Source organism: Solanum stenotomum, chromosome 6, assembly GCF_019186545.1.
Source record: "Solanum stenotomum isolate F172 chromosome 6, ASM1918654v1, whole genome shotgun sequence".
In the NCBI taxonomy this organism is placed as follows: Eukaryota; Viridiplantae; Streptophyta; class Magnoliopsida; order Solanales; family Solanaceae; genus Solanum; species Solanum stenotomum.
The window spans coordinates 8,759,749-8,772,792 of record NC_064287.1 but is presented as its reverse complement, the minus strand read 5'-3'; the positions used below and the strand labels follow the sequence as shown (position 1 = coordinate 8,772,792).

At 35.0% G+C, this 13,044-nt stretch overlaps 1 protein-coding gene across 3 annotated transcripts in view; it reads left to right on the top strand.

Moving 5' to 3' along the window:
• Positions 1-13,044, top strand: part of LOC125869305 (uncharacterized) — a 279,493-nt gene that overhangs the window by 42,517 nt on the left and 223,932 nt on the right. Inside the window, exon 1 of one of the 3 annotated variants that reach the window (XM_049549878.1) lies at positions 218-221. The exons of 1 other annotated variant lie outside the window; for it this stretch is intronic. The gene's annotated coding sequence lies outside the window, so the exon portion shown is untranslated. Of the gene's footprint in view, positions 1-217; positions 222-5,621; positions 5,626-13,044 lie in introns of those variants that run through there. One more of the 3 variants, XM_049549877.1, reaches the window with a different exon arrangement.

The following is a 13,044-nucleotide window of genomic DNA, read 5'->3' as shown; positions in this document are numbered from 1 at the left end:
TAAATTTAATAGAAGAAAATAACTGTTTAGATATTTTATGTGCAAAAATGAAGACCTTATGTAAAAAGGACCTAAAATTAAAAATTATTGTAAATATATTATTTGGTGGATGTCATGAATGGCTTCACCTTGTTAATGTAGCACTATGATGTTGGAAATAGATACACCCATTGATGGGTTGACTAGCAACTTGCTTCATTCATGAAGTAAGTTACAACTCCACTAAATAACTCCCTATAGTAAAAGAAGAAGAGTTATGTATTCTTGAATGGAGTGGGAGTTATAGGATAAGGGGTGATGTAACTCTTGAATGAATAAGAGTTACAAGTCTTAACCTTGTCCTATAAAAGGGAGGACTTGAGGTCATCCACAAACAACACAAACAACACAAGAAAAGAGTTCCTTAGATAAAAAGTGTAGTTGTTGTGAAAAACAATACAAGACTACATAGTGATCTTGTAAGAAACCGCTTAGGCAATTGGTGGTGCTATCACTTGATCTTATAACAAGAAGTTAAGTTTATAAAATGGCTTCAAAGACTATTATTGCTTAATTGAATAAGGGTAAAAATTAAATGGTGATAATTATGACATTTGGCACCGTAAGATTCAATACATTCTTGAAGAGCAAAAGGTTTTGGAGACCCTAAACCATGTGATGGTTGAGCCGGCGGGTGAAGACACCCAACAACATGAGAGAAATATTGAGACTTTTCAAGTCTGGAAGAAGAAAAATAGTATTGCTCGCATAACGTTGCTGAGTAGTATGGCTGATGATCTTATGTGTGAGTTCGAATCTTATCCAACGGCCCAAGCCTTGTGGATAGCATTGAAAAGTTTGGTGGCACTTCTGCTACAAAACTTAGGAGGTTGTCCATTAAGTTTGACACCTATAGACTGCGCCCTAATTCATCTATAAGGCAACATTTAAGAGAAATGTCAAATATGATACGAGAACTAAAATCAGCTGGTCATAATCTTTCTGATGAACAAAAAGTGCAAGCTGTTATAAGATCTCTTCGTGCTAGTTGGGAATATATGAAAATTCATATGACCCACAATGAAAGCATCAAGTCTTTTGAAGACATTGATCACGATCTTGTTCTTGAAGATGAGCGTCGTGAGGCTTCTAAAGCAACTGATCAAGCTTTTCTAGCTGAATCTGCTAGGACTTCTAATCCTAAGCAAAAGTGGAGTGTTATTCTTGTCACAAGATGGGTCATTTTGCGCAGGATTTCCTGGAGCAGAATAAGGTAACATCATGCACTAAAACTCCACATTTTGCTTATGTCTCTAGTACTGCATTAATGGCAGATGCTAATACTTTGTGGACTGTTGACTCAGTAGCCACAGACAACATAGCTAGAGATAGAGGATCATTTCTTGAATACTGCCGACTGCCTTCTAGAAGCAGATGGCTTTATGTAGGAAACAATGCATTAATTGAAGTGAAAGGGATCGGAACATGCAAACTAGAGTTGCAAGGTGGACGAATCCTTCTCCTACATGATGTCTTATGTGTTCCAGACATTCGGCGGAATTTAGTTTCAGTTGTTTCTCTTCTTAAATTAAGTTTCATTGTGAATTTTCACAATAATTCTGTTGACATTATTTATGGCACTGAATATTATGGTTCTGGTTACCTTTTTGATGGTTTTATTGTGTTGGACACAATTTATGGTTTTAATTATATATCTAATAATCATGGTTGTTTTGCTTTAACAACAACTCCAATTTTAGATATAAATATTTGGCATGCTAGACTAGGACATATAGACCTTGAAAGAATGAATAGATTGGCAAAAGAAGGATTGTTGAGGTCCTTAACTAAAATTGAAATGTCAATATGTGAACATTGTCTAGCAGAAAAAACGACTAGAAAACCATTTGGAAAGGGAACTAGAGCTGAGTTTCCATTGCAACTCATCCATTCAGATATATGTGGTCCTATGAGAGTGAGGGCGAGGCATGGAGCCTCATATTTCATCACATTTATAGATGATTATACTCGTCACAGTCATGTTTATTTGATCTCCCATAAGTTAGAAGCATTGGAATGCTTTAGACAATTTATGAATTTGGTGGAGAATCAATTAAAGTTAAGAATAAAAGCTTTAAGAACTGATCGTGGGGGTGAGTATCTATCAGATCAATTTAAGGATCTATGTGATGAAAAAGGAATTGTAAGACAATTAACAATTTCATACACTCCTCAACAAAATGGAGTAGCTGAGCGAAGAAATAGAACTTTGCTTGAGATGGTTAGGTCTATGATGGCACATGCTAAATTGCCAATTTCCTTTTGGGGAGACGCATTGATGTCTGCAGCTTTTGTGCTTAACTGTGTGCCCTCTAAGTCTGTTGCTTCCATACCCTATGAATTATGGACGGGTAGAAAACCTGACTTAAATATATTGCGACCCTGGGGTTTGCCGCATACGTGCATGATTCTTCTCATAAATATGGGAAGTTAGGCCCTAGGGGAAAGAAATGCATCTTCATTGGCTATTCAAAGCAATCAAAGGGTTATATCTTCATAGGATAAAATGAAGATGGAAGTATAACAAAGCTTGAGTCACGAGATGCCACATTTTTTAGAGACTGAATTTCCTAGTAAGGGTGATATTGATAGAACTGTGTCATTTTATGAAGTTGTGGATCATCAAGAATATCTTCAAGATCAAAGAAGTGAGGAACAAGAAATTGTACCTTCTCTTGTTGATTAAAGTGGGAGAATTACTCATTTAGAGAATATTCCATAAGAGACACATGTGAGGAAGAGTACACGAGGAACTATACCCCGACGTCGATTTCATATCGAAGGGGAAACATTAATAGTTACTCCGCAAGATGATGAAGAGCCTAATTCAGTTCAAAAGGCTTTTTTAGGCCCTACTAAGGATAAGTGGAAATGATAAGTGGATAAAAGCAATGAAAGAGGAAATGGAGTCCACGAGGACAAATCATGTTTGGGATTTGGTTGATCTTCCGCCAAGTTGAAAGACAATTGGGAATAAATGGGTTCTCAAAATTAAAAGAAAGGCGGATGGTGTAATTGAACGCTACAAAGATCGCTTGGTGGCTAAGGGGTACACACAACAAGAGGGCATTGATTATGAAAATACTTTCTCTCCGTTGCGAGATTTAGCTCTATTAGACTGATTCTAGCTATAGTTGCAAGTATGAACTTGGAGTTACATCAACTGAATGTAAAGACTGCATTTCTTAATGTAGAACTAGATGAAGAAATTTATATGGAACAACCATTAGGTTTTATCCGGAATGGTCAAGAGCGCAAAGTTTGCAAGCTCAAAAAGTCTATTTATGGACTTAAACAATCATCTAGACAATGGTACTTAAGATTTCATAGCGCTATTACATCTTACGACTTTAATATGATCGATGAAGACCATTGTGTGTATATGAAGCGATCTGAAACTGATTTTGTGATATTGTCCCTTTATGTGGATGACATACTATTAGCTGGAAATAGTCTTACTTTTGTAAAGGCTATAAAGAGTTGGTTGTTCCTAAATTTTGAAATGAAGAACATGGGAGAAGCAGAATTCATCCTTGGAGTTAAAATTCATAGAGATCTCTCTAAGAATTTAATAACTTTATCACAAGAATCATACATTGAAAGAATTCTTGAATGATTTAGGATGAGAGACTGTAAATCAATAGACACCCCTGTAGCTAAAGGTGAAAATCTAAACCTTAAAACATGTCCCAAAACTCAAAGTGAAAAAGACGCCATGAAGAGAGTCCCATATTCAAGTGCAATTGGGAGTTTAATGTATGCAATGTTGTGTACACGTCCCGATATTTGTTATGCAGCGGGTCTTGTTAGTCGTTATCAATCCAATCCAGGACAAACACATTGGAAAGCTGTTAAGAGAATCTTGAGATACTTAAGGGGCACTGTTGATTACAAATTATGTTATCAAGGAAGTGACTTACAGTTGGTGGGCTACTCTGATGCTAATTGGGGTGGATACTTAGAAGAAAGAAAGTCCACTTCTGGTTATGTTTATATGCTTAACAATGGTACCATTTCATGGAGTAGCAAGAAACAAACATGTATAGATTTATCAACTATGGAAGCAGAGTTCATTGCATGCTCTACAACAGTACAAGAAGTTGTATGGCTAAGTCCATGGAACACTTAGGGATCATTGGCAGGCCAATGGATGCAGTGCAAATTTTTTGTGATAGCCAAGCAACAATGGCATATACTAAAGACCCTAAGTATCATAGTAAGACTAAGCACATAGATACAAAGTATAATTTTGTTAGAGACATCATAGCACGTAAGGAAATCGCTTTACATTACATTTCTACACACAAGATGGTAGCAGATCCCTTAGCAAAGCCAATACCTAGAGATGTCTTTGTTAAACATGTGAAATCTCTAGGCTTGCGTGGGATGTAAAATGATATATTTCCTTATTTGAACATCTTGATCATAATGTATGGATATATTTTTGATGTTTTTTTATGGTTATTTCATACATTATTATAGATTAGCACATTCACAATATTAGAGTATGTCGTACAAGTTGATAAGGCTGGCTTCCTCACATGAGCCACTGCCTTGGGCGCTTATGGAAAGCGAGCCAAGATGAGACATATGTGTTTCTTAACTCTAAAAAAGGTTAGCTAATATATGTGGCACCTTCGATTAAGAACATATTATTTAAAGTTGCCCTAGTAAAAGACTAAGATGAGATCCAAGAGAAATGTAAAAAAGGATCGAAATTATGGATTCCCACTACCTATAATACTTGGAGCCAGATGTGAGATCTCCTCTAAAAGTACAATAGAGTGGTAGAACTCAGGTCAAGTAAATGATTTACTTAGACCAAGATTTGTACAGTGTGAAGAAATGAAAATCGACATACACTCTGATGGAATCAGAGGCACACTGTAACATGCATTTCATACTGCATGTGCTTCATTACCGCAAATTGAAAGGTAAGTGAATACACCCTACTTCACTTTTATGTGAGACCTTGAATTGTTTTTTTACTAGTGCACTTATGACTTTGACAATATCATGAGGTGATGGGTTAGTGTATGCTACTTTAGTATGAATCTAAAGGTTATGAAAATATGACCTGAATGATTAATGCTAGGAAAGCAATTAATCCTAATCTTAGTGATATGTGGGCAAAAGGAAAATCATGTCAAATATATACACATTATGCTTGTGTTTGAGACCAGTCCATTATGAAACCTATTTTAGTTAGCATCATAAGTGTGGACACAAGGCATATGAAAATTGAAAATGGAAAGAGGATTAAAAGAAGTCATATATGTATATAGACATGTCTGGGGCATCTAAGGCACTTTATATGACATGATAATATATCATAAATGATCATAAAAGGGTGGTAGTCTCTTATGTTGATCTAGAAAAAAGATTTCTAGTGTAAGAGCTCCCAAACTTATTGTCTGAGCGGTCACGACAATACACTCGGTATGAATGTCTAAAGGAATTTACTTTTCAAATTAAAGCACTATGTGTTTCATCCCATCATGTGTGAGTGGGAGATGTTGGAAATAGATACACCCATTGATGGGTTGACTAGTAACTTTCTTCTTTCATGAAGTAAGTTACAACTCCACTAAATAACTCCCTATAGTAAAAGAAGAAGAGTTATGTATTCTTGAATGGAGTGGGAGTTATAGGATAAGGGGTGATGTAACTCTTGAATGAATAAGAGTTATAAGTCTTAACCTTGTCCTATAAAAGGGAGGACTTGGGGTCATCCACAAACAACACAAGAAAAGAGTTCCTTAGATAAAGAGTGTAGTTGTTGTGAAAAACAATACAAGACTCCATAGTGATCTTGTAAGAAACCGCTTAGGCAATTGGTGGTGATAGCACTTGATCCTATAACAAGAAGGTATGTATAATTCCGCATAAATCTCCGAATTTAAATCCTTCACTACTCCAAGTAATAATGCCTATAAAAGGACATTGATAGTACACAATGGAAAAATACACACAACATGAAGGTTTTGAAAGTTTATTGATGAATAATATGAATATCTCTTTGGCTTATCTCCCTTCATGCCAAATCCAAAACACCATCCAAGAATGCCCTTTATAAACCCATCAACCCTTTTACCACTTTAACAACATGAAATGTTTTAAATCTGAATCAAAAGAAAACAAAATGTTTTCCTCAAAACTTTCAGAATTTGATTGTAATTCTGCAAAATCCAAATGAAAAATTAGTTATCAATTGCAGAAAGCCTTTATCCTATTTATGTCACTAATGGTGAGGTTGTTGACTACTTAAAGCTGTCAACATTCTATGATTTGTTAAGATTTGTCAAGTGTAATTGATTAGCTTTTACTTATTGATTATATTTATGTTTAATCGAAGTTTAATTCAATTATGCATATCATTATAAAGTGATAATAACTTAAAGGTCCGTGGTTGAGTTTCGCAGCACCATGGCCTATTTATGCCATTGATTGAAGTTGTGATGATAGATTCAAGGCCTATCATACTAAAAGGAATAATACATAATAAAACATTGGATTTAAATTCTGATGCACTATGATAATATAATGTTGGGTTTAAGTCACACCAAATTATGGCCTAATACGCCTTCTTATGGATAAGACGTTAGATTCAAGTCCTAACACACTATATTAATGATATAATGATGACTAAGAAAAAAAATACTTATCTGATGAAAAAGAAAAAGACACATGGTTGTTGTGCGATCTAATAATTTGATAAGTTAAAAAATCCCCCATCAAAGAAAAAGAAGATAAAGTGGTGATTAGTCAATTTCTTGAAGAGAATATGACTTGTGATATACATCGTGAATGCTCGACCATTCTTAAAAGTGAATGTGTCAACAAATGATGAAAATTATGAATAACAACACGCTCATGTATGACTGAAAAAAAATATCACAACTCACCTCTATGGGAGGTTTGAGAGAAATAAGGAAATTTTATTTTGATATAAATGGTCATTGATAAAGTATTTTTAGTACATCACAAATATTGTGGTATGTTTAATTATAAACTACCAAAGGGACAAAAGAAAGAAATAATTCTTGTATGTAAGATTGTGGGCATGACCAAAAATAAAAATTATTGATTGTAAAAATTTATCATTGATTATGTACCTTGTACGTCAAAAATAAAATAAATCAAATGTCGAAAAAAAAGAGAGGAGGAGGAGATATTAATGACAAAAATCAAGAAACAAGTTTTGCTTGTAATGATTTTGACCATGACAATGATGATATAAATTTCTCCTTGAAGGAGATGTTCACCACACAAATAATGTTATAAATATGTCGTAATATCCAATGTTAATTGTGAGCTTAGGTGAACCAACACATTACTACCCAAAAGAATTAAAATTGCTCACAATATTGGAATTGCAGTAAATCTCGAAAGAAACATTTTAAGTTTAAAATAAAAAGAGTCAAAAAAATTATATTGAGACTATTTAATACAGAAAGATTTAAGATCTTCATATTACTATAACAAAAGTGGATTTTTATTGTTTGTGGTACATGAATATCATAAGCATGATGATGGAATCACATGCAAAAGTAAACTAGAAGTTTACTGAAATAAATATCAGTTGGCATGGCCGGTTGACCATCTTGATTCAAATATGATACGAAAATAATTGAGAATTCATGTGGTTATATGTATTGAAGAAATAATAAATTCTTCAAAAAATTATCTTGTATTGTTTGTTCTCATAATAAAATTAACAAAGGTTGAGATTGTATTTCCTGAATTATTAAAATATATGAAAAGGTGAATATGAGCTCATTCACCTGCCATGGAGATTGTTTATTGTATGATTTTAATAGATATATCTATGTTATGATCACATGTGCTTTGATATCAACTTGCAATTTCTTTTGCAAAGGTTGTTTGATCGAATTGTTAAATGAAGAGCATATTTCAAGTTATAAAATTATATTGATGATGTTGGTTTATATCCAAGTGATTTAAGCAAAAAATATATGTCTCTAGTTATAACTAAACCATTAGTTATGAGAACAAGACTCTCAAAAGAAATTTGTTATGAGATGTGTTTTTAAAATGTAGCAACACTTGTACATACCAAGCCAACAAAGTTCCTCTACCACAATTGGTTAAGGTCAGGAACTAAATAATTCTTATCTAGAAATTTAAATGTGTGGTATATTATTCAATTGTTCTACCATTATGAAATGCACAGAGACGAGTCCCAAATAAAGTTGGGTGAATGTTAGATTTTCTAACAATAGGGGAAGAGATGATAAGCAACTCGAAAATAAGTTGTAATAAATTATCATTAGTATGATCCTCGTTGAAAAGATAATTTAAGTCAATTGTTAGACACATTTGTTGATTCAATGTTATAATCTAGTTATAAATGTTCTAATGAAAAATCCTTGAGGGACATAATTTATGGCACGTGATCTTAGGCGTATTTATACGCCAAAGTTGTCCATATTTTCCCATGATGTGATTGAATTAAAGAATAATATTGTGTAACGACCGGATTCCGTCGTTATAGAGAAGCCAACGGGAGAATATTTGGGGCCAAAAAACTTTTTCGTAGTATTTGTATTTTCCCAACCTAGTCCAGATTTGGATGAAATTAGAGTCTTTAAGGTGTAGGGAAATCTGGTAATGATCGAGGGTTTATTTCTAATTCTGGTTACATGAGTGGTTAGATAACTCGTTAAGGAATCCGCACGACTTTACAGAATTGAATTCGGGCGAGTAGAACTCCCAGATTCGATCTTAGCGTGAAGGGTATTTTCTAAGCGTCGTGGGTTAGAGGTGTGTTGTGAAATGGGGATTTTGGAATTATTAAAATAGCTCACTGTTTTGTGCAAGCCGCTTTAGCGCTGGATTTTGTCGCTCTGCCGGGGCAGCTGTAGCGTGGTGAGGGCCGCTGTGGCGGGCCAGACGTGACTTAAAGTCGTAAATAAACCCCTAAACGACCTCATTCTGAACTTTTCGATTCTTAGAGCTAAGGAACGAACCCAGACGTACATTTTCCACCACTCTTGAGGCTAAAGGTAAGCTTTTCACTCCCCGAATCTATTTTTCGATCCGTAGAACGTAATAGAATGGGTAATTATCGATGGGGGAGGGTTTTGATCTAGATTCTATGGTGGAAAAAGCCCTAGTTTGGGTACTTGAGATTATGAGTATGATCTAGGATTCATAGAATTGTTAGCGATTCGGGTAATTAGTGATTGTTTATTGATTCCCTTGTTATTATGATTGTTTGTAGACCAAGAACAATCAGAACGAATTCGCAAAGGGAATGATCAAGTTTCTTAGATTTTCAAGCTTGTTTCAAGGTAGGTGATGGTTGTGATTCTATGGTTGTGTGATATATGTTTGTTTTTGCTTCATTACAATACTTGCATGTATATGAATGTTGCATTATTGATCACACTTGTTGTAAATGAGATAGATGAATGATGGTTACCATGAAACCATGACCCAATTGTATGATCTTGAGGATATACTTGTGATTGTGATTGTGGTGTGTTGAATGGATCGGTTGCCACGTTCCGGCATAATTATGGGATCGGTTGCCACGTTTCGGCATAATCATTTGATCGAGTACCGCGTTCCGGTATGCTAACAATTTGGGTTTGGGTTTTATGAGAGGACCAATAACTTGTCATAATTGTGTATTTTGAGACATGTGAAGTTGTCCGTTGTTCGTAAATGTTGATGATATTGTATATATTTGATATATGCATGTGATTATATTGTTGTTTGACTTAAGTATGTTGCACTTAGTGGGATAGCCGTGTGATCCTACCAATACACTGTGGTTGTGTATTGATACTGCATTTGCTCTTATTTTTTTTAGTACAACGTATCTTCAAGCGGCTACTGACAGACCTCTCTTAGGAGATCAGTGATCGTTCGAATTCAAGGGTGAGCCAATTCTTCCGGGCTGCTATGAGTTCTCTTTCATCTATGTCCACCATTTTCGGACTTAGACTATGTTCTAGTTAGTTGATTAGTGCATTAGTTGGGGTTGTATCCCTTATTGTTTAGACTTGGTTCATTGTTAGATGTTTTGGTACATTGACTTTCAGGTTCTAGGCATCACTTCCGCAATGTTAGTTTATTATTGTTAGACTTTTGTTAGAGTTTATGGGAACTCTATTTCTTTCCTTAGTATTTTCCTGTTTTCGTATACTTAAATGCCTTAGTTTTGGTTTATTTGCTTGGGTTGGGTTGTAGTAATGGTTCTTCCACCTGAGGGCTAGTGTGGATGCTAATCACGATGGTCTGGGTCGTGACATCTTGAGTCTATTAGCTTGATTTTGTGTAACTTGCGATGATTGTGCACTAATGTCACGCTCCGAGCCTACACCTTGGGTGGGACTGGCACTCAAGAACCATTGCTGGCCCCAAGTGAACCCTTGGCCTGGCTTAACTTATAGAGGAATACTTAAAACATTAATACAAGGATTCAATGCATCTTTACTCAACTGTTTAAAAGATAACTTATAACGTTTAAAGATAAAACATTCAACTTAGGCAACATGGCAACTCAAGTCTTAACATAAGCAATAACAATGTAAAGACAAATGAACTATTAATTGTCTATGAAGCCTCTAAGCTAGGAGGGATGTTGGGACAAGACCCCCGATCATCCTAACGACTGAAAACTACTAAAGCAATCCTCCGGAAATCAAGAAGGCTCACCACAAGACTCTGAATGCTCAACGAAGCACTGGATGTTGATCCTGGTAACCTGTATCTGCATCATAATAAGATGCAGGCCAACTGGTATTAGTACATTGAATGTACGAGCATGCGAGGGGAATGCTAAAACAAAACATAAGCTTGGAAGGAACTGAAAGAACATACATAGGCTCAACTCAACTCAACTTAACTCATTTCAATATAAAGCAATAATATGAATGCAATATAAAGAAAAACTTTTAAAACATGGATAATAACTCTGTGTATTTAGAAATACAATAGTAACTTAGTATGTATGCAAAGATACAATATAAACTCTGTGTGTATATAAGAATACAAATAACTCTGTGTATATAAGAATACAAAATATAACTGTGGGAGTTTCTCTAATCGACAACCATCACTTAAGAGCTATATGATAATACATCATTTTGTCTCACGCTGCCATGGACGTTCTATACCTTGCCAAGGGTGTAGAACCTAACTACTAAATGTAACCACCAGTCTATGCTAAAAATTACTAAGGAATCATCTAAAAAGTATGACCCTTTTCAACCTATGATGGATACATGGTTTATGGGAGCTGGGAGTTGTCTAAAATCTCCCCCATATCGGTGCTCAATACTACTCCCAAAATATACTAGCTCATATGTTTAAAACATAACTCTGTGATTTGAGATAATTACTCAAAACTAGTACAAAGGCTCTCTTGGAAATCAGTGTTTCCTCTCTTGCTTAATTATGAAAGTGTTTACTCTTTACTGAAAACTAGCTCAAAAGGCTCTTTTGGAAATCTCGATTTCCTTTATTGTTTAAATGTGAAAACATTTTATTCCTTGGGAATACATTGTCCCGATATACTCTTTTGAAGAAATGAAATTCAATCTTTACTCTTTACTCAACTCAAAACTCAGATCTTAAAACAAAGTTAAAATATTTGTAAAAGACTTTTGGAAGACTCTATGAACTTCTCTTGGCTTGACTCTTAACTTTTCTTGAATTTGAATTTATAGATTCAAGATTTGTGATTTGTGATAGAAAGGATCTTATGATATTTAGGAGTGTTTTTAGATAGTTAAACATGAGAAACAATTAAGAAATCACTGCATGGAAGCAAGTCCACGATGGAGATGTATTTAATTATTTGGTCGCAAAATAAATTTTGAGGCAGAACGGTCTGTGACCACTCCGCGACGCGGACGCGGAGAAAATTTTGTCAATCCTAAGGAACAGGTCCACGTCGCGGACCTGGTACCCAGATTTGCCCGACTTTTTCCTTCTTCATTTTCTAACCCCAATTCGCCTAAATTTGATTGTTTTTCTGAATTCCTCTTTAGATTCAGATACCCAAAACATATACACTAGAATCTAACTAAAAAAACTCTAACAATCGACATTAAACTCTCAAGAACTCCTCAATCTCATCCCAAATTCAAGAACGAAGGCAATTCAAGAATACAACTCAAGAACATAAATTTCTCAATCTTTTAGGATGAAAATCATACTGAAATAAACATGTTTGGCATGTGGGTGAACGAACCTAACACTATGTGAACAGACATACCTCGTAGGGATCACCCCTTGATGAAATCCACAAGCCTAGCTTCAAGAGCTTGACGATTCCTTGCCTATTCTTCTCTTTTCTCCTCTTCTTTTCTCTCCTCTCAAAACCCTAACTCTTTTTTATGAAGCGTAAACTGAACCAAATCAGTTTAGACCCCAACTTAATTACCAAAAACGAAATTAAATAATAGGGTAGTGAAAGCACCAAAGTACCCTTCTGAAATACGGTTTTGACTTTCTTTATCTACATAGCCCAACTTTAAATGGGTATATCTCCCTCATACGAACTTGAAATTGAGCAAAATCAGTGGCGTTGGAAAGATAATTCCAATATCTTTCATACGATATCTTGTAGCACACCTAACTCATCCCGAACTAGGAGTTATGGTCTTTTGAAGTTGACCCAAAACTCATACTTAGCTTAACTTTGTCAAACTTTACAAATTTGATTATTTCTAAAAATGGTTCTTTCTAAATTTAACTCTCTTAAATGGCGGGGTGTTACAATATCTCCCCTTTGGGAACATTCGTCCTCGAATGAGATTACTCTTATTAGGCTAAGGGTGTAACATCTAAGATCCAGCTCAAACACCCAACAAGAAAAATGTAAATACAACATGCCAACTTAAAATAAAATAAAAGCCAAGAAAAGGATTAGTACCTTAATTTGGAACTTCTCTGAATTCGAAGAGATGTGAGTATCTCTTCTTCATATCCTCCTCAACCTCTCAAGTAGCTTCCTCAACAAATTGATTT